This window comes from Mastigoproctus giganteus, chromosome 5 (assembly GCF_048544385.1).
Source record: "Mastigoproctus giganteus isolate SK-2022 chromosome 5, ASM4854438v1, whole genome shotgun sequence".
Classification (NCBI taxonomy): domain Eukaryota; kingdom Metazoa; phylum Arthropoda; class Arachnida; order Uropygi; family Thelyphonidae; genus Mastigoproctus; species Mastigoproctus giganteus.
In genome coordinates this window covers 99,245,721-99,269,635 of record NC_143579.1, presented here as the reverse complement: position 1 = coordinate 99,269,635, position 23,915 = coordinate 99,245,721, and the positions used below count along the sequence as shown (strand labels likewise).

General features: G+C 41.1%; 1 long non-coding RNA gene across 1 annotated transcript in view; it reads left to right on the top strand.

Annotated features, from left to right (window-relative positions):
- Positions 1–4,936: 4,936 nt before the first annotated feature.
- The window catches only part of LOC150085582 (uncharacterized), a 115,364-nt gene continuing 96,385 nt past the window's right edge, over positions 4,937–23,915 (top strand). Inside the window, exon 1 of the long non-coding RNA XR_016546995.1 lies at positions 4,937–5,025. This is a non-coding gene — a long non-coding RNA (uncharacterized LOC150085582). The remainder of the gene's footprint in view (positions 5,026–23,915) is intronic.

Genomic DNA, 23,915 nt, shown 5'->3' with positions numbered 1-23,915 from the left:
GGTTTCAAGGATCCGTTTATTCACTTCTAGTGCCGCCCTCGTGTACTAGACAGGGGAGCCATATGTGATGGCAGGGATGAAGAGAGCTTTGTAGTACAGAGACAGGGTAGTACATCTGAGTCCCCAGTCCCTGCGAGTGATACTAGCGATGAGGGCCGCGTATCTTCTTATCTTTTGTTTAATATATTATAGGTGTGGCTTGAAATTTAATTTTCTGTCCAGGATTATTCCTAGGTATTTAATCTGTTCGCACAGCTTAACTGTTTTGTTCTCAATCTTAATTTGTGGTGGTCTCCTTAAGTCTAGCATACCTTTTAGCAGCACCGATTTTGTCTTGTCGGGTGCTAGTTTGAGCAAGTGTAGCTTCGTCCAATCTAGCAGCTTTTGCTGGGCATCATTTGCCTGCATTTCTAAGGAGGATCTGCTGTCAGCCTCGATGGTCAAGACCAAGTCATCTGCATAGGCCTGGGCCTCCACACCACCCAGATCCATGGCGAGGAATTCGTCTAAGACAATTTTCCACAGGAGCGGTCCCAGAACAGAACCCTGGGGGCAGCCCCTGCGGACTGGGCGACTGAGGCATTTATATGGTGTGGTAAGTTGCACTTCTCTATCAGCCAGGTAATCCTTCATGCAATAATAAAGATTCAATGGAAAGTTGGCAGCTCTGAGTCTCGCCAAGACGCTCCATCACCAGAGGGTGTCGAACTCCCCAGCGAAATCCACTGCGATGACGAGGAAGTATTTCCTTTGACAATGGGTGGCTCTAGAGAGGAGGTTCTGTATTGCTTCGATAGTGGATTAGCCAGGAGTAAATCCATATTGCTTTGTCATGTTAGGATTTACTTCATTATAATGTCTTGTGATTCTGGTATGTAGCAGCCTTGCGAATATTTTACTAAGGGTTGGTAGCAGGGCTATGGGTCTGTAGGAACTAGGTGTCTCTGGTGGCTTTGTTGGGTTTTTTAGGAGCAGTTTTAAATTTGCCTTTTTCCACTGTAGTGGAAATTTACTTGCTTCCAGGCAGCAATTGAATAGTTTTAGCAGTAATTCCGGTATATGTTCCATTGCTTCTTTTGCTATCTCCGGTTCAATTAGATCTCCTACTCAATACTAAACCAGACAAACAATCTCCCGACATTCTATAGTACGATGGGGGAGACCATGATAGACATTACTCTGGCCACCAGATCTATCGCGGACCACATCACCTCTTGGACTGTTACTGAAAACTGGACTACATCCGACCACAGAACAATTACTTTCTAGCTGAATCGATCAATAGTCAGAAACACAATACCTAGACAAATGGAGCACAGGTATGCTTTTGAAAAGCTGGTAGGGCTTTTGAAAAGACCTGTTCCAGGAAACCTTACAGATGACTGCACATACACTCAAAATGGAAGAATCAAGTCCAGACCAACACGAAGCTGAACTGGTGAAGCTCATCACAGAGGCTGCAGACAAATCCATAAAAAGAAACAGTCTCCAGGAGCAGTACCCTGGTGGAGTCCCGAGCTGCAGTTATTAAGTATTAAGACATTCAGCAAACGCATGCCGAAAAAATTTCCTACACGCCAGATGTAGCTGGCCAGCTGCAAAAGTCGAAGCGCTACGAGAGCAATATTGTACAGCAAGGAATCGATAAGCAGCCAAAATTCGAGAAAGAAAAAATGCACGGGGAGCATCTGGTCTCCACAGCAGGAAATTAAGACCCCTGGGGAGTGGTCTATCAGGTGACCTCTAACAAACTCCCAAGAGGAGAAGTCATTCCCACAACCAGGAAATCGCACGGAGAATATACAAAGACATGGCAAGAATCAATTAACTACATCCTAGATGGCATCTTTCCAGAACATCTGGATCCATCACCCTGGAGCAAACAGAGCTTTGCCAACAAAATATCTCCTACACAGCAACACAAGATGAGGAACCGTTCACAGGATTGAGCTGGAGATTGCGGTTGCCAAGCTGAGGAACAAAAAGTCCGCCGGGGGGAGATCTCTTAGAACCTGAGATTATTAAGAAGACAGTCGAGACCATTCCAGAGGAAATATTAAAATTACACAACACAACAAATGCCTAAAAGAAGGATACTTCCCCCCATGCTTGGAGGGTGGCAACGCTCAAACTAATCCTAAAAAATCCATCAAAGTGGCAGGACCTCACGGGGACCTATCAACCCATAGCACTCCTGACAGTACTCAGCAAATTGCTGGAATACCTGCTAAGAAATAGGATAGAAAAACCACTATTCAAATAGTGGTCTAGAGTCATCGAATCAGTTCAGCCTCCGGCAAGGACACTCCAAACCGATGTCCTGCAAAACATTGTCAATGCTGCCACTACAGATCGGAAATACTTTCTCGTCATTGCAATCGACTTCGCCAGGGCGTTTGACACCCTCTGGTGGCCAAGCGTCGTCGGCAGGCTCTGGGAGGCCAACCTTCCAATCAACCTATTTAAGTGCATAAGTACATATCTATCCAACAGATCTGTCAAAGTCACTGCTCCATACTGCACAGCAGCAATATAAATTTACAGAGGATGCCCACAAGGCTGCGTTCTGGGCCCACTTCTTTGGAACGTGGTCCTGGACAGATTTCTAAATCTCAATCTCCGAAATGTCACATCCCAAGCCTACACAGACGACCTCATTCTGATGCTGGTTGAGGGCAGCAGAGCAAATTTGGAAAATACAGCAAACCGGGAGCTTGCCACCCTACAACAATGGGCTGATAGAAACAACCTAGCAATATCTTCAGCAAAAACAAGATTTGCTGTTTTTCAAGATTCGATCCTACTCCGGGGGGACCCCTGGACATCAGGAGACCTCCCCAAATCAAAGTAAATGGGACCACTATTAAGCTTACAACAGAAATGCAGCACTGCGGTGTAATTCTAGACAGAAATTTATCCTTCACCCCCCATATAAACTACCTCTCCGAACAAAATTAGAAATTTCTTATCTCTCTTTGCAAGAATCATCCGTAAGGACTGATGTCTGAGGAAAAAGGCTCTCGCCCTCTTCCACAAAACTGTCTTTCTGCCAGTCATCCCGTATGCGTCTGGTATAAAAAAGCGACAACCGCAACAAACAGAAGAAAGCTTGAAACTGTACAGAGATACATCCTGCTCATGATCTCCTGAGCCTGCAACACGGTCAGCACTCATGCACTCCAAGTCCTTATGGGAGCCCTTCCCCTGGACCTCGAGATAGATTGCTGTAGCCTCCTCTACAACCTTTCCGAAGGCAAACCTGCTACTTGTCAAGATTTAACACCCCAAAATAGAGAAGAGGAGACTCACCTTACATCTTCAACAAATCTGGCAAACACGCTGGGAGAGCTCATCAAAAGGATAAATTACACAGAAATTCGTGCCAATAATACAAGCCGTCTACCCGGAATATCCACACTGGTTCTCCCCAGGAATGCTGGTTACCTACCTGATTACTGGTCACGGCGCCATCAGACATAAACTATCAAACTTTAGACTCAGTGATACCCCCCCCCCCCCATGCTATTGTGGAATGATAGAAACATGAGAGCATCTTATGCACCACTGTCATTTATATGACGACCTGCGATGCTGCCTTATCACTGAAATCCAATATGTATTACAGAACCAAGAGGACCGTATACTAGAGGAGGAGGGGGGGCGGTTACAGGGCACTAACAAAATATGCACAGGACCTCTTTGACAGAAGACGAGCCTTCCCTGTGCCACAATCCCAGCAACCACAACCAACGTAAACCCTAGCTAACTCACTCAACGAAACCACCAAAGATCACCAGAATCTACCAAACCAACCATGAATAACCTGGCCAAGTAAACTACTACACAATTTCCATGGACAGACACTCGACCAACTGAACCAAACTACTTAGGATAGGACCACATCACTTGAAATATGAACACTGATTGGGCTGGACCAGACCCTGGATGTGACAACCACAGGCAAGACCCATGGACTCGACCCAAGGAACTGTCCAAAAGCAGACATATTGCTACTCCGTGAGAATCATGGACTGGACCAAACACCTCGATGTGATAACCACGGACTCGACCCAAAGATTTGACCAAATAACAAGTATATTGTCACCGAGCCTTATTGGCGATCTGTGCCATTTCCCTTATCTGGCCCACTTTAGCCTCTCTGGTGGCGGGGAGGTTGACAGGCCTCCTGTGCCCTCCTCGCCACCCTTCTTTTTCTCTCCGGTGGGACATGGGCAAGCCCCACTGACATCTGATTGGGATCGTCTTCACTATTGACCCCATCTTTCTGCCTTTCCCCCCCAGCTTTCATCTCCCTTCCCTCTCTATCTTCACGCTAGCATACGCCCCACAGGTCAAAATTTAACTTTGTCCAAATTACTTTTCGCTCACATTTTGGCCTCTCAGAGTTCAAGCGCTCTCCCCATGCAATCGATTATTAAATAATGACTATATGTATATATACATTTATTTATTTTTATTTATTTATTATTTAAAAAAAAAAATTTTTGTTATATATTTTTTTTAGGTCCTAGCCACTGAAATCTCAGGAAATTAGGTGGCAGAACCTGCCAAAGTAAATACAAACAATTTAAGTACCTGGTCTAGAAACCCGACATTGCCCGCACTTCGCCCCTCCACAGGGCGAAGTGCGGGCAATGTCGGGTTTCAGTAGAGGTCTGACGGCTAAATGGCCAGAAGAACAATGGTACATGACACCACACATTCCAAGATCCACACACTTTTAAATCTCTGACTTTTACAGCGAACTGTATCACACCACAATGTAAACTACGCGGTGATGGGGGAAACCCCCGGTGCCGTCTGACCCTAAATACACTTTACACTTTACGTAACAGCAGGGAGGGCGCTGGCGGTCGTGCTTTACCAGACTTATAATTCCTGTGCTCCTCAGAATATTGTGTCAAATAGTGTTCCAAAGTGTTTGAATTGATTTTATTCTGTGTTTCGAGTGTTCCACTCGTCGAGATCTATCTGCAGGCATCTATATCGTCACGATCGGCAAAGGTAACCAAAAGATATGACTATTTCAAAATTTTGATTTCGCCGTATGCTAGGCAATATGGCAACGCTTTATACGGTGTCCATTGGTTAACATTCTAGAATTTAAAATGCTTTGGCTGTGTTCCTTTAATATAATTAATTTTAATTGAATTCAGATATCGAGACAAACTTCCGATTTTTGAAAATATGATTTTTATAAAGATTAATACTATTTCTGGTTTTTATTGTCAGCTTTATATGTGTGAAATGATTATGTCACTTGGAGGCGGCCATATCGTTTTCCTGGATTGCTAAAAACAAAGCAGGGCTTTCCCTGCAGTTGTTTTCTTTGACTCTTGACGTCATAAACGTAACCTGAACCTGACCGCATCATTGGCTGAGATCTATCATCAACTACAACTCAGTGAAAATTAGCTAACCAGGTAATAACGATTGACTTTGATAATCAACGTAATATGCAAAGTACAGAATATTTAAGATAAATGGTTGTGCTTCCAGGACATACAGTAATAATATAATAGCAATATAGTAGCATATACAATATATAGAGTAAATAGAGTAATTTCAAGCTATAAAGAATAATCACTGGTCTAACTTAATACCATTATAATGACCAATGGATTTCATCCCAGGGCAAATAGCACGTGACTTATATTGTAAATCCTATTGGTGGTAGCTGTTCTTGTGTAGCACTTCATAAGTTGGTTCACCTACTAACATGTAGCAGGTATCATCTGCCCTCAATTTCTGTGAGACTGTCTCGCTACTCGCTCATCCGCAGTGAACTTGCCAATCCGTATCTGCTCAAAATGGAGGGTAAATCCAGGAAATCGGCTGCAAACACAACCCTGCCAGTGTTGTGTTTGTCAGTATTAAGTTATACTGTTTGTCAGTATTAAGTTATACTGACAACCCTGAAATAGCAGAGCAACACGAAGAACATGAGGGGTCTCAAACTGAACCTCCCACTAAGAGGAACATAAAAGTAATCGGTACCAAATTTGATCGGGAAACCAGGTTAAAATCTCAAAACAGAGGAACCATGAAACCCCCCTCCCAAACCGAGTACACAGACAAGAGACAACCTGACATTCCTGTGGACCCCAACATGCCTGAGGGGACAGTTATCCAACAATCGCTACAGCTCAGAGTAGCACTGGAGAACTTGCTCAAAGAGCCAACTAACAGAGTTACAACGCTTCTTAGGACAGAAATCGTCACCCTATGGAATAAGCTGGAATCGCTGCTTATCCAGACTCACCTGGAAAGAAAAAGGTAACTGCAAAATTGGAAGCCTACACTGACTGTGGAGTAAAACAAATGCGACAGCGCCACTCCACATATGTCCAAGCGCTGAGGAACCCAACACTAGACTTTATTCCTGGATGTCAGAGGTGGGCTACCAGACAAACAACCCGGATGCCAACCTAAAAACTGCACGGAAGAAAACTCTATCACCCAGACCTAACCTAGTGGTACTTAAACCGCTCACCAGTGAAGGTCGTATGTCCAGTGAGGAGGTCATGAAGACCGTCATGGACTCCTTGACAGATAACTTAAAGAACACTAAAATCATGTCAATTCGCAAAACGCGAAATACAGGAGTAATCATAGAGACCGCCACAAACGAGGATGCTGAAATGATTGTTAAATACTCTAAAATACCATCTCTGGGACTTTTGGCTGAGCCCCCCCCCCCCAGACAAAAGGGCCCCATGTATACTGATACTAGACGTGGACAAGGATCTCCCTCCAGAGGACTTGCAAAACGAAATTTTCCACAGGAACTCCTGGATAAAGAACCGACTTTTCACATAATCCCTAAATTCCAAACAAAAACCAGAGCTGGGCACGCCACTAACTGGGTCTTTGAGCTATCACCCAAACACTGGAAGATCCTCTCCCAGCAAACAAGAATTTACATTAACTGGGGCAGCCACCACTTTAGGTAGCCGTCCCCGAATGTTAAAGTGCTGCCATTTCGGCCACACCACGCACACGTGCAAAATCTGCCCACCTGTGGCCACTGTGCCGAAATGGGGCATGGGAACGCAATATGCCCAAAAACGTCTCAACCTCCCACATGTGCCGATTGCAAGGCCCTAAAGGTGCCAGCCAACCATTCACTCCATGACTGCAGTTGCCCAGTTTATCTCAAAGGCAGAAGCGCTCAACAATCAAAAATAGAATATGGGGAGTAACAGACCAAACTTAAATATCCACACCATGAAAATAGCACAACATAGCGCTCGATGGTCTAAGGGTGTTGCTGTGCAACTGGTCAAAAAGGTAGATAAAGAGAATTTAGATGTACTGCTCCTTCAGGAGCCAGTACATCTAAGTTCTCTGATAACAAGGAGGTAAAGGCTACCCCCTTAAGATTTAAAGTGGTCCAGGTTGATGGTGATACACCCTGGGCCGTGATCGTCGTTCACAATCCCGAACTGACTGTCACCAGAATCACTGATCTGTGTACTAGCTGGGCTGTCTGTGCCCATGTAATTTCACCACTGGGGCAATTCTGCTTAGCTTCAATATACTGTTGACCAGGGGAAGATATTCTTACTGCCATCTGATATCTACAGACTATCCAGCTACAAATGCCAAGTGCAAAACTCATTGTAGGGGCTGATTAACTGCAGGTCCCCAGCTTGGCACAGCCGAACTGAAGATCACAAAGGAAATAGAAATGGCCAAAGTCTTGAGGACTACCTGTCTAACAGCAACCTGGTCATTCTAAACAAACCTAACTGCCTGCCAACTTTCTCCAGTACCCTGTGGGAAGCTACCATAGATGTCCAAGCTCCATTGCCCAGCATCTTGCTTCCTGGACAGTCCGTGAGGACTGGACCACCTCTGACCACGGGATACTAACCTTCCAACTACACCGTTCACTAGGCACTCAACCAACCAACCTAACTCAACAAAGAAGATATGCTCTGAATAAGGCTGACTGGACCCTTTTTAAGGAGGAATTGACCAGTGCAGCCAGCTGCTTCAATCCTAGCAGCCTCAGCCCAGACCAACATCAATGCACAATTACACAGCTCGTCACTAATGCTGCAAACAAGGCTATCAAAAAGAAGACAGCACACCTGGTGCTGTTCCCTGGTGGTCTCCAGAACTTCAGGCTCTTAGACGCGAAGTCATTTAGGCACGAAAACGTTATCAACGTGCAAGAAGAACATGGCCTCCAGAAGAAACAGAGGCTTTACTGCAGCAATAAGATAGTTTTTTTTTTTTTTTTTAGACCAAGTTTCCATTTCAGCGAATAATGTGATTATTTAGTATGTCAAATAATAAAATGCTTAAGTTTGTTTGATGGAATATGGCTGCAGATGGAGTTAAAAAGAATATTCAGATGTATTAAATCAAAACAAAATATTGACAAGTCTTTGTATTTTCTGCTGACAAAAATACAAATATAATGGTGCAAATGGGGTGCTTAAGTTTCTTTTACAGAATTTTTTTTTTCCAAAACCATGATGTAGAATGGATGTCAGTTACTTTTGCCATGATGGTAAAATATTTTTACTTTACTCAGTCAAAAAAAAGGGATGAGTATTTACATTTTAAACAGAACTAGTTTCTGGAAATATTCTTTGATTTGAATAAAAGTTAACTGATGGAATTAAGCAAAAGCAGGAGGTCAATTATGAAGGCTGTCTGGTTATATTTCAGTGCAGGCATAGAAATGATTTAAATTGTATCAATGTGTAACATTGAATGCAACTGATTTTAAAAAAATGTGGAACCCCAGTATAATTGAATCCAAAACCTGTCTATGCTGAGTGTCACGAAGAGAATTTTTTAATTCATAATGGTTGTTTTGCATATACATTTTTAAAAATAGTCTCAGACTTTTTTTTTTTTTTAACATCATGGCTTGGAACAACGTTGTTAAACTAAATGAATCAACGTGACCAGGAACCAGTACACCACACCAATAAAACAATGCAAAAGGCGCTCATGGGAAGCCCTGGCAAGCACTGAAGGAAACGTTGATCCCTGGGCGTTGTCGTATCAACCGCAAAATTACCGAACGGATTCTACACCAGATCGTGGCAAGACACTGTCTATAATATTCTAAATGCTACATTCCAGCAGCCTGTTGACCCACACACAACAGAACAGCTACAGCTTTGCACAGAAAATGAAACATATCGGACAACTGCAATTGAAGAACCCTTCACCCCCAACGGAGCTCAACTTAGCTGCATCTAGAATCACAAACAAGAAGGCTCCATGCAGAGACATGCTCGATCCAGAAATCGTCCAGAAAGCCATTGAACTTATTTCCACTACAATACTCAACCTGTTAAACCACTGTCTCCACCAAGGATTCTTCCCCACACAGAGGAGGACTGCAACCGTTAGACTTATATTGAAGAATGCAACCAAGCCACACGATCTGCCACAATCTTACCGGCCCATTGCACTGCTGCCAGTCTTCAGCAAACTTCTCGAACGGATGATCTTCCATAGAATAGAAGCCAACTATTCTATGGGAGATCATCCACTGGTCTCTCCTCGCCTAACCAGTACGGTTTCCGGAAAGGACGCTCCACGGTAGATGCACTGGAAACAATCATTGAAGCTGCTACCAACTGCAACTCCAAATACTTTCTACTAATTTCCTTCGACTTTGCTAATGCCTTCGATTCCCTCTGGTGGCCCAGCGTCCTGGGCAGGCTCCTGAGCGTGCAGGTCCCAGAAAACATATAGATGCATCAAGACCTATCTCCAGGACCGGTGAGTTGTCGTGTCTGCTCCCCACTGCAGCGTCTTCAGGGTATACCCTCATCGGTCTGTCCTGGGGCCTCTCCTCTGGAATCTGGTGCTTGCTGGATGATTTCTTGAACACCAAACTCAACAATGTACAGACCCAGGTCTATGCAGATGACCTCATCATGCTCTTTTCTGCCAATAACAGAGCCCAACTGGAAGCGACTGCCAACCAGGCCATCTCTACTCTTCAAGCTTGGGCAGAGCATAACAACGTAAAGATCTTCCCAGAGAAAACGAATTCGATCCTACTAAACGGTACTCTTGATCTGAGAAGACCACCCCAAATCAAAGTCAATGGTGTTACAGTAAAACTAAAAACAGAGCTTAAATATCTAGGATTGCTCTTAGAGAAAAACCTTTCCTTCACCCCTCATCTAAACCAACTCAGGATTAAGATAAGGAAGTATGCTGCCCAAATCTCAAGAGTTGCCCGGAACTCTTGAGATTTGGGCAGTATACTTCCTGAAGAAGAGAACGCTCGCCCTCTTCTATAAGGCATCCCGGTTATGGCTTATGCCTCTGGAGTTTTGTACAAAAAGGCCAATACAGTTGTAAACAGATCGCGCCTAGGAACTATCCAGTGCTCTCTTCTCTTTCTGTCTTCACGAGTCTGTCACACTGTCAGCAACCATGTGCTCCAGATCCTCACTGGACTTGGAGATTGTTCATCATGGGTTGCTTTACCAATTAGTCAAAGGAAGAGCAGTTACCTGCGCTGGTTTCACCACTGACCCAGAAAATAATAGAAACACTGAAAAGAAGAGACTTAATGAACATCTAACAGACACCTGGCAAGAAAGATGGCAGACCTCAACTAAAGGCGCTGTCACCAAAAGATTTTTCCTGGATGTCAGGGCCTCCTACCCTCTCACATCTGGCTGGTTTTCACCGGGCTTCTATGCTACCTACCTCCTCACTGGAGATGGCTGCTTTCAGAAAAAACTACATGACTTCGGAATTTCAGACTCACAACGCTGCCACTGTGGAGAGGATCAGACGTGTGAACACTTTCCCCACAGCTGTGAAATCTACGAAGACTTCAGGAGGATCCTAATAACGAAACTACGCTTCAACTACCAAAATCAAGAACACCTCACCCTACAGAATGAAGAAACTTACCGAGCTCTGACTCAATTTGCAATGGACCTATTTACCAGGCAGAAAGCGCTACCACCACCATATTATCCAAATCAATAGATCAAAACAACTATGGCTGCCAATTGTTGCTGCGCATCGCTGAGCCAAGGATACTAATGCCTTGGACCAACTTACACAAGACTTGATCAACAAACCAACCGGAGTACAGACCCCAACTTGATCCCTCACATCTCGAGTAGTCACTTGGTTGGGACAGTGCAATCAAAGACAAGGTCCTCACATACCTTGAAAAATTCCTCATCACTGACTCCTGAACCAACTTCTCCCCACCAGACATGACACATCTCATCAAGAAGAGACCTACCATCGATCCCTGGACTTGACCATCAGATCTTGGACTCCCGGTTTTGACCTCCCCACTATTCGTTATCATGGACTACTATACCAGCCTGTGCCTTCGACACAGACTCACCAAATGGAGTCCCAATGACGACACCTGGACTAGACCTCCTCAAACGTGACCCACCCACCAAAACACTTACGCTGCTAGATTTCCACCAAGTTGTCGGCTCCTACTGACTAGCTGTGCTAGCCGTACCTACCCTGCACTTGAAGGGTATCTCTTTCTCTCTTTTTTTTCTTCCTTGGGGTGGTTTTCTGTCCCCCCCCCGCCAACCCACTCTTCCCTCTGGTGAGGCATTGGGCATGCCACACTGTCAGCAGGGGCCATCTTCCTATTGGCTTCTTTCTTCTGTTTCCTACCATCCGGCCTTTTACCCCCCTCTCCCCCTATTTTTCTCTTACACAATGCTTTTTTTTTTTTTCTTCTTCTCTTTTTTTTGTGTGAGGGGTGGTTTTTCGTCCACCCGCCACCCCACACTTCTCTCTGATGAGGTACTGGGCATGCCACACTGTCAGCAGGGCCCAACTTCCCTGTCGTCCCCTTCCTTCTGTTTCCTACCCTCCAGTCTTCTGTCTTCCTCCCTTATTTTCTCTTACACAACCGGTTTGTTTATATATAAACCCCACAGGTCTAAATCTAAATACACCAAAATTATTGCCCGACCTATTTGACCCTAGAACAAGTTTTCAGCGAACAACCCTAAGCTCTGTTAAAATTACAACCGTTTCTCAAGAAACAGGGATCATCTCATTCTCAAATCTGGTCCTAGCCACTGAAATCCCAAGAAAGTAGGTGGCAGGAGCCACCAGAGTACTTTAGCATCAGTGGTACACCCCGTCAGTCTCCCCCCCTGGTACGGTGTGGTAACGTGGGGTCCCACTAGGGGCTCGGCGGCTAATAGACCGGAAGAATAAAGGGCACAACACAATATACAGCACATGACCCCCACACACCTTCAAATCTCTGGCCCGATACACCCGCCGAGATGGGAGAAAACCCAGGAGCCGTTAGACACTAACATACCTTATACCTTACACACCTTACCTAACAGCAGATCCTCCCTATGGGGGAGGATCTGCTGTTATTTACAATTTGAAGAGAACCACAGCGTTTTTGGTGAGGATTTTTGTAGGCTGTGCCAAGGTTTTCCAAGTATTAACTGATTGTGACATGTTCTCAGGGTTGTAAATCTGTCCTCCAAACATAAACAGCCCCTCGAGAGTAGGAGGGTGTGGCCCGCAACCCTTGCGGTAGCAGTGAAATAATTTCCGGCTCTACCTGCCGATTCGCAAATATTTTTCCTTTCAGTGTTTCACACGAGTAGAATTAGTAGGTTGCCACGTCTGCGTAGTAATAAAAATTGAATTTGTGTTGTTTTGAAATTCTAGCGTTCAAAACTGAATTTACGTTTTCAGAAATTCATTTAGTGCTACAATGAATAAGCAGACGCATAGGAAGTCTACATATCATTCTGACAATTTTTATTATGGTTGTGGACAGTTTACCCCAAAGACTCAAAGGAATCTATGACATTACAAAACTTTCGTATTCTTTTTATTTCGGATGTAAAATTGGTGATTTGTTAATTAAAGGCGCCCAAGACAGACCTTGGGCGCCTCACATGTACGACAAACCTTAAGAAGTGGTTACATGGCAAACTCAAAGCGTTAACTTTTGCAATCCAATGATTTGGCGAGAACCATCCAACCACATTAATGATTGCTACTTCTGTATGACAAATATACTTGGTATGTCTAAAAAAAGTAACCATCCTATAATATAGCCAAATATACCTTCTGCAATTCGGCCCGTTCCACACTGACGATTTGCCAGTATCAGTGCCCCCACAGAACTTGGGATAACGGTAATGCAGAAAGTAATAGTGATCAAGTTCAAGTTGAGTATTCCCTGAAAGCCTCCACTTCATAAGATATTGATTATCAGCCAGTAAGCTCAGGTAGTGAGGTACATTTCATCAAAAAAGATGAGTTGAATTTGGTTCGAGACTTAAAGTTTGCCGAAAGAACAAGCTGAACGGTTAGGTTCTAAGTTACAGCAGTGGAATATACTCGCAGCACGAACAAAGATTTCACTGTTTCGAAAAAGACATGGAAAGTTTTCGAAATATTTTGCTACGAAGGACAGTATGTGTTTTTGCAAAGACATTGAACATTTGAAAGAATTAGGCTCGTGCATAAGTCAGATGCATGGCGTTTATTCATAGATGCCTCGAAATTAAGTTTAAAAGCAGATTTGCTTCATAATGGCACGAATTTCCATCCTTGTGTTTCATTCAGTTGGACTTAAAAAAAGTCATTAAAGCATGTCTAAGGTTCTACATGATATTAAATAACAGGATTGTGGTTGGAACATATGCAGTGATCTTAAAGTTATTGGTTTGCTTGTCGGTGTGCATGGGGGGGGGGGGAGTTCACAAAAAATTGTTTTTTGTGTTTGTGGGACAGCCGTGCGACAGAAGAACATAATAATAATAATAATAATAAGATTTTTTATTAACATAAATTTTATACAACAGTAATTCCTTACACAGGAAACCAGAAGAATCTTACAATTTGTTGTTTATACGAGTGATTTTGTTTTATAAAAAAATAATTATAATAATTAATAGATCAAAGCAAAAATGATAATCAAATGTAAAAATGAAATAGTAATTACAGCGAAAAAGGACTGCAAGTTGAGCAGAACATGAAATGACATCGGTTAACTAACTAAAATCGGCACTCACATAAATGTACTTTACAAACAGCAAGATAGGACAAGATGCCATCGCGATATGCCTTGTCTATAGTCCACAGGTCGATTTTGATGTTAAGCAAGTTGAGAGTGTCCTATGTTGTGCAACACTGGGACAAGCGGGACGAGTTCATACCATAACAATGTAATGTAAAATATATTACTTTAGTGCAATCAAACAAGAGTCTTCTTCCACTCCTGCACTCAAACTTGTATCGATGAAAAATTTCGTGAAGGGACTAGATAAAGAAGGTAACGGATTTGCATACTTGAGAAGTATGTTTCCTAATTTAACATATGCCAAACTTAAGGAAGGAATTTTTGTAGGACCCCAAATTAGGAAATTCCTGAAAGACGATGTGTTTGAAACCCACTTAAAGGAGATTGAATTGGCAGCTTGGTGATCATCTAAGGCGGTAGTACATGGTTTTTTGGGTAATAGGAAAGAAAACTATGAAATGTTGGTGTCTAATTTACTCGAGTGCTACAAAAATATGCGCTGGCGAATGTCGTTGAAAATTCCTATTCTTCATTCCCATCCCGAATTTCCCCCCGAAAATCTGGGAGATGTGAGTGATGAACAAGGGGGGGGGGAGAGGTTCCATCAATATATGTCCACGATGGAAAAGCAGTACAGAGGTCGCTGGGATCCTATAATGATGGATGATTAATGCTGGTTCCTTATGAGGGAAAGTAAGCAGGAATACAAGAGAAAATCCTGTTGTAGCAAACGTTTTTAAGGACAATTACAGTTATGCTGATTATATATTATTGAAATATAACTACAGTATTTCGCAATGATTTATGATATTTTTTCGGAAGTTAAATGAGTTATAGAGAACGTATAATATATTTTTTTACATTTGTATTTCAAACTTGAATTATACGCATATATCCCTTTATTTTAACATTAAACGTTGGTACATCTTTTGATGTAGACTGATAGAGACTTTTTATGGTAATTTTCGGAAACAGCGCGTTTATTCCTCCAGAATCACATATTTTCATTGCGAAGGTATGACAAAAAAAAAAAAAAAAAAAAAAAAAAATTGTTGGCTAGGGTTATCAGCCCATTATTTTTGGAAGAGAACTGTGGGATTTCTAACTTTTTCACCGCCCAACGGACATGTGAACATGTTAACTACTGTTAGCATTAGCATTAGCATTAGTAGAGGCATATGATGCAAGAAAGCAAGCTTATTCAGCATCAGCCAAAAAAAAAAAAAAAAAACACAACTGCCATTTCACCCCTCCGTTCGTTCGAAGTACCTGTCCAGTTGAGCTTTAAATTTGTTTAGGCTATCAACTTCAACAACAAGTGATGGAAGTCGGTTCCACCAACCAACCACCCGCTGGCCAAAGGCAAATTTCCGCACATCTATCCGACATCCGTCCTTCCTCAATTTGAATTTATGCCCTCTGAGTGATTATTCTGAGCAAGATGAAGAATCCCATTGGCATTGAGCATGCTCAAACCATTCAAAGCCTTATACACCTCTATCAGATCACCTCGCCGGTGCCTAGTTTCCAGACTCTGTAATTTGCAAAACTTAAGCCTTTCTTCGTAAGAGCAACCCTTTGTTCCTTTGTTCCATTCACTAATCTTGTTGCCCTTCTCTGTACCCGTTCCAGCAGCTCTACATCCTTCTTGAAATGAGGCCTCCAGACCTGTATACAGTACTCAAGATGTGGCCTAACCATTGCCTTATACAAGGGAATAATCACCTCCTTATCCCTGCTAGAAAAATTCCTGTATATCATTGACAAGACACCATGAGCTACTCTTGCAGCTCGTCTACACTGCTCAGAGAACTTCATATCTGCCTGCACAATTACCCCCAGGTCCTTTTCATTCTCCACCACTGTCAGTGTAGTACCGCAGAGTTGATACGTTGCTCTGGGGTTACTGTTTCCCATATGTAGTACTTTACATTTGTCAATGTTAAACTTCATTTGCCACCTCTCAGCCCATCTGTTCAACCTTTCCAGATCCTGTTGCAGCAGCATAGCGTCAGTAGTGTCCTTAACAACCCTGCCAACCTTTGTATCATCTGCAAACTTGGACATTAAACTTGATATCCCATCATCAATATCATTCATAAACACCGAAAACAACAACGGACCCAACACTGAACCCTGAGGAACTCCACTAATAACATTAGTCCACGTTGAGCAGTGTCCATTAATTACCACTCTCTGTCTTCTGCCACTCAACCATCCCCTTATCCATAGCAGCAATTTGCCTCCAATGCCACACTGCTCCAATTTGTGCAGCAGTCTTCCATGTGCAACAGTATCAAAAGCCTTTCTAAGATCCAAATATATAATATCAAAGTTATTCCCTGCATCCAGTTCTTTTGTGACTACATCATAGTATCCAATCAAATTGGTCAGGCAAGACCTGCCCTTAACAAAACCATGCTGCGTCTCAGCTATAACTGAATTCTTGTCTAGATGATCCTGCAGTGCTTCTTTAACCAGTGCCTCCATTAATTTACCTGGAACAGAAGTTAAACTAACGGGTCTATAATTACTTGTGTCAGCCTTTGATCCTCCTTTGTGAATTGGGGTTACATTTGCACATCTCCAGTCTATGGGTACCTCCCCTGAGTCCAAAGAAGCTCTCATAATTATGGCTAGGGGTTTGCTTACTTCCTTTGCTGCCTCCTTTAATATAACTGGATAGATCCCATCCACCCCAGGTGCCTTTTTTATGTTTATCCTCAACAATCTCTCCTCCACTTTCTTCTGAGTTATTACAAAATCATCCAGCTCACTACTGCCAATGTTTACTTTACCTACATCATTCTCCTTCCTGAATAACTCCTCATGCGTGAATGTAGATGCAAAATACTCGTTTAGATTGTTAGCCACCTGAGCAGGATCCTCAACTGTTGAACAATCAATATCCAGTGGACCAATCTGATTCATCCCTTTCCTTCTTGAGTTTAAATATGTAAAGAACTCTTTTCTGTTTTTCTTTGCATCCTTTGCCAAGGATTTTTCGTAGTCTGCCTTTGCCTGCCTAATCTCCTTTGTGACTTGGTTACAGACCAACTTATATCTATCATAGGCTTCCATGTCACCCATTAATTTGTATGTATCCCATGCATTTTTCTTCTCTGCCACCTGTCTCATTAGTTCATCTGACAACCATTTAGGCCTAAACCTTGAACAATATTTCTTAGTTGGTATGTAAAGCCTGGTAGCCTCCAAGATTAGTTCCTTGAATGCTTCCCATTTTGAGTTTGCTGTTGGTAACATCATCAGTTGGTCCCACTGTATAGAATTTAAATACTGTCTCAGACCATCATAGTCGCCTTTACGAAAACAAAAACCCTTCCCTTTACCTCTGATGGTAGTTACCTCCTTGAGTAAATCCCACTTCAACACACTGTGATCACTGCCACCTAGTGGTTCATTTATCTGCAGATTCTTAATGCATGAAGAATCGCTACTGATAATCAGATCAAGAGTATTGCTCCCTCTTGTTGCCTCACGAACATGCTGATGTAGAAAACAATCATCCAATAAATCCACAAAAGCCTTGCTAGTGTGCGAGTGACCAACCCACAAATTCCAGTCAATATCTGGGAAATTAAAATCCCCCATTATAAGACTCTCTGATTTACTGGCCCACTCTATTTCCCTGTACAATATCTTATTATACTCATCAGAGTCATTAGGCCTATAGCACACTCCTACTCTCAATTTTGATTTCCCTATGCTTATGTCACACCAAACTGACTCGACACTGCCCTGTCCATCGATGTCGACTGGCTTCACGTCCTTGGACTTTGTGTTTCTTAACTAATAGCATAACCCCTCCTCCCCTCCTGTCCTGTCTATCCTTTCTATACACATTGTATTCCCCAAATTCCAGTTCCGCATTACTTATATCTGTGTGACACCACGTCTCCGATATCCCAACAATATCTGCCCTTGATGTTTTGAGCAATACCTCAAATTCATCAAATTTATTTACCAAACGCCTAGCATTGGTGTACACGCAGGTATACATGCACCTGTTTCTATTCCTAGCTACCCTAACACAACCCATGTGTTTACTTGTACCGCAATGACTCCCAGCAGTCTCTGAAATATCCTGAATCTTGTTTTTCAGGCTTCTGCTCATTTCAATAGAAGCAGTGCAAGAATCACTTCCACCTCTGCCAGTGGCTACTGTTAATCTATTAGTCCTTGTATCCCCCCCCAACTAGCAGTTTTCCGACCCACCTAACACTGCCTCGACAGCATCAGCAAAAATTCTTGCACCCTTTCTATTTAAGTGTATCCCATCCCTGTAGAAGCAATCTCTCCTGTTAACAAGTACAGTCCAGGCTGAAAAAAATTCTACCCCTTGAGCCTTGCACAATCCCTCCAGGGCCGAATTGATCGACAAGGCTCTCATCATATACTCCCTCCTATCGTGTCTGGGCTGAATTGCAGACACTTTCAAATTCAACCCTAATTCACGGCTTTTTTTCAACAGTGACCTGTACTTGCTAAGTAATTCCGCCGGTCTCCTACTCTTAATATCATTAGTGCCAACGTGTACAACTATATCACCTTTTGTGCCCTTAAAAGATGATATCCGCTCTACAACGTCATCAACCTTTGCCCCTGGCAGACATACCCTGGTCCTATTCCACCTATCCTTTTTACAAAGCATGTTCCCCGTTTCCCTGACAATAGAGTCACCAACAACTACTAGTTCCTGTGGGACCAGCGCATTCTGCCTAGGGGGCTGCCTCTGTGTTGCCTGATGACCAAGTGTAAGCTCTGGCGTTGATGTGGGCAGCTGAGAGCTTGATGGGCCCCTCAATTTATTTCCTTCGAGGGCATCCACCCTGTCCTTCAAGCTCTCATAAAGGCCCATAACAACGCTGAGTTGTCGCCTGATTTCCTTGCACTCCTTACATCGTGCACACACAAAGACATCCCCCTTGGCAGCATCATGTCCCGTACCCGACTGCTCCGCAAACATCAAGCAAACAGTGCATTTTAAAAGACTGTGATTCAGAGGGCAACTGCCCCCCTCAGTTCTCCCCTGAACCACAGCACTCCCATTAGCTTGAGCCTTTTGCTTTGCTGCTCTGGTCAGAGTCATGATTCCGATTTAATTCAATAAAATTTCAAAACAAAAATTAAATCCTTAAGTTATATCCAAAAACAGTTATGTTAATTTTTTTTTTTTTTTTTTTTTTTTCGGTATCTAGTGTTTTCTACGAGTTCCGTTTATACAACTTCCGTATCACGTGTACCACTATAGTTATGTATTAATTATTTGTTACGGTTAAGTCGTTATAAATATATAGAGTTAAAATACAATTTAATTGACAATAAAGTTTATCAAGATTAATAGATTTACTGATTAATTGACAATATTATATTATGCACTACACTAAGCTTATGCTATCATGTAAAAATGGCGGGAATTCTCGAACGGTACTTCTACGGACTCGTAAGTATTGATTAGCTTCCAAATCTCGCTATCTCAATTTAGAATAAACTAAGGATCCTCACTAGGTCTATAATCTACTTATAGAAGATAATTTGATATAACAATTGGTTAATAAATCGACTAAATTTGGTTAAAAAAAAGACTTCTCGTTCAATTTGTAACACGTGGATTTGATACCGTTACCGATACTAAGTAATACCTACAAAATCTCTGTCTAAGTTAGACTTTAAACTAAGTATCGTAACTAGGAATATAAAGCTACTCTAGAAAATAAGTTAATATGACAATTTAAGGTAATAAATCAGAAAATAAATCAGGAAAAACTTCTCTGTTCCAAGAGCTTCAAGGAGCTTCGTCCGCACAGGATAACCTCGTACCCAGGATAACCACGTACCCTGTTGTTCCATAACTGCAACAACGAGGTCCCCGGAAACGACAATTTTTATGCAAGAAAGAGCATCTACACATATTAGGAATCTACTGTATATAAGAAATGCTGCAAGAGCATTTTACCGCTGAAAGGGTAGTTAATTACTCATTTCCCACAGCGTGGCCGTGTAAGACGTGTAAGGTTAGGATTAAATCTCCGAAATAAAGCAAAAGACGGAACAAACTTTGACAAACATGACAAACATGACAAACTTTGTCCTGCTTCGTACTTTGCGGGAACTGGGGATCTTTCACTTATTTTTATTCTTTATTTACTTTCTATATAATTTTATTGATTTCTAATACCCCAGTTTACCTTGGAACCACAATTGGGTAGTTGTTGATTATCTTACATTCTTTCACTGATGAGGCGTGGTTCCATATGTCGATGCATGTGAATGCTAAAAATACCCGATTATGGACATCCGAAAATCCACACAGGCTACATAAAACACCTCCTCATCAGCATAAGGTTTGTGTTTAGGTTGCTACCTCAAGAAGAAGAAGCATTCGATCTACCTTCAATAAAGCGTCTCTGGACGTTACTGTTCCAGTAATTCTCTACCAATTCATCGACGAACTGAATGAGGATGAAATTAAGAACAGGTGGTTTTAGAAAGATTCCGCTACTACCCATACTGCTACACAATCGATGACACTCCTACGAGAAAATTTTGCTGATCAAATAATCTAAAAAAAATTGTGAACCCCTCATTCGCCACTTAATTTTTATCTGTGGGGAGCAGCAAAAAATAAAATTTACGAAGAAAACACACGATCACTTCAGGAACTCCAAACTGCTGCTTACGACAGAAACACAAGAAGTACTAAAGAAGGCATTTGAAAATAAAATTAAACATGTCCAGACCTGTTCGGATGTCCGTGAAGGTCAATTTGAATCTCTGTCGTAATGGACTACTCATAAGTAAAACTGTGCGATAACAAACGATTTTTAATAAAAACATTAAAAACTTACTTTCCTTTGAAATTGGTGTATAGTGACTTTCCAAACGCCTTGTATAAGCTGGTACTTTAGAACGCCGCCACTAGACGAGCGCGCTTAAAGCGTTCAGCGTCAACTGATATTTTGAACGCCTTCAAAACAACTAACTACACAGCGTTTCTAACGTCAGATCGTTAACGTCAAACTAGAAGGAACGTTTCACTGGATAGCACCAGCCACTCACCCTTTCTATTCTCAGTTGCAAGATGGATGTTGTTTAAATTGGATGTATTGCGCATTTATGTATACAGGTAATTGCGAGTAGAAAGCGAAAATTACGATGCTGGATTCATTAAGCAAATAGGTTAAAAACAGGACAGTTTTATATTATGTTTGGAACACAGGAAGTTTCCCCAATTTTTTTTTTTTTCATTATTATTTTTTTTATTTTACAGAGTGTCAATACAGAGTTTTGATGAACTTCTAATGTTAATTAGTGGAAAAATTTTAATGTGTATTGAATTAAACATTAATTTTTTTTCATTAATTAACATTTTTGTTAATAAGTGAAAAAAATTATACATTTGAACACGCCAACACCCTGTCGAAGTGGCGGTATGACAGAGGGATTAAATTAATGTTGACTACCTTTACTTGAGCACCCTTTCAATTTACTGTCTTTCTACTTGCTACTTCGCTTCTTCTATTGTTCAGGTTCTTTTAATTTTTACCCCCCCCCCCTACCATATCTTCATAAATACTTGTTGCTTTCGCTTGAATGGCCATTGGACTCATAGGCACTTGCTTCTGAATCTTAATTTCCATCCATATTAATTAATAGCTTTTCCATCTTCGATATAGCACCTGAACACTGTTTTGTGATCACCGTTGATCTTAAATGTGTTGATTCTTTAACATGTTCTTTTATACACGCACTGTCTCTTAAAATAGTATTCACTGTTGAAGCAGCTAGACCCCAATTCCTTGCAAAAGATGACAAACTTTGTCCTGCTTCGTACTTTGCGGGAACTGGGGATCTTTCACTTATTTTTATTCTTTATTTACTTTCTATATAATTTTATTGATTTCTAATACCCCAGTTTACCTTGGAACCACAATTGGGTAGTTGTTGATAAGTTTGGATTCAATACTGGGGTCCTTACTCTCTCCAAAGCCCACAAGCGACCTGACTGCACTATTATCCTTTTACAGAAACCTCCGGTTCATGAGGATTTTTTTCTTCCTATTGTTCACGATACTAAAGTGGTTTACTGTAGAGCTGTATGTATTTCTCTGTATTGATCAGACATTTTCATTTTTATTAGCATTAACAAGTTTATTATTTAGTATTAATCATATGGAATTTACAAACACAAAATTAACATAATCATAAAATGACACACTTCTTCCTGCTAACTATAAGGGTAAACAAATAAAAGGATGGCTGGTATATACTCTCTACATTTATTCATAATTTTAGAGATAGTTCGCTACTCGTTTAGCCAATTCTGTGAAAGGGTTTCTTAGTCTAATCTTAAAAATATACCATTATATATATATATATATATATATATATATATATATATATATATATATATATATATTTAAAAAAATTACTAAAATTTAAAAAATGTAACAGTAAACTATGCAAAACATGCATAACCAGCACCAACAAACCTCTGATAATACACCATTTTTTTGCCATACAAAAGATGTTATATACCTCATTACATGTAAAGTATGGAATTCAATATATAGGGCAAACCAGTACAGAATTGCACATAAGATTAAATCTTCACCGTTCACAAATAAAGAAATACGATGAAAATCCCACCAAAGACAGCAGCGCCAAGGCTACAGACAAATACACCAATGCAATAGAACTCAGACTCTTCCAAAAACACAATTTTACCAATACTGTATATCAATAGCCATCCTAGCAATAATGGAAAACACCGCCAAAAAGGAAATTATGGAAGTGTTTATTCTACAATATAAATCCCTTTACCCACACGGACTAAACAATAGATTCAATGGTAGAAATTTCACTTACACTAGCCCCAAACAATGTACATATACCATTTTTCAACTAACTAAAAACTTGCACATTAATGGGATAAAAAATGGTAAAATTAAGCGAGAACGCAGCGACTACAAGAGGATTAAGCCACAAAATCTTAACGACTTTGATAAACTTCTCACAGAATGGGATAGGAATCCTATTAATGTGAAAACTATACACAATACCCTATTTGCTCTTAAAATCAGTAAACTGCTCTTCAAACAGAGAAGTTTTTCCTGATTTATTTTCTGCTTTATTAGTTTAAATTGTCATATTAACTTATTTTCTAGAGTAGCTTTATATTCCTAGTTACGATACTTAGTTTAAAGTTTAACTTAGACAGAGATTTCGTAGATATTACTTAGTATCGGTAACGGTATCAAATCCACGTGTCACAAATTGAACGAGAGGTCTTTTAACCAAATTTAGTCGATTTATTAACCAATTGTTATATCAAATTATCTTCTATAAGTAGATTATAGACCTAGTCAGGATCCTTAGTTTATTCTAAATTGAGATAGCGAGATTTCGAAGCTAATCAATACTTACGAGCCCGTAGAAATACCGTTCGTAAATTCCCGCCATTTTTACACAATAGCATAAGCTTAGTGTAGTATACTGCATAATATAATATTGTCAATTAATCAGTAAATCTATTAATCTTGATAAACTTTATTGTCAATTAAATTGTATTTTTAACTCTATAAATATATATAACGACTTAATCGTAACAAATAATTAATACATAACTATAGTGGTACACGTGATACGGAAGTTGTATAAAGGGAACACTAGATACTGAAAAAAAAAAAAAATATATATATATATATAACATAACTGTTTTGGGATATAACTTAAGGATTTAATTTTTGTTTTAAATTTTATTGAATTAAATCGGAATCATGACTCTGACCAGAGCAGCAAAGCAAAAGGCTCAAGCTAATGGGAGTGC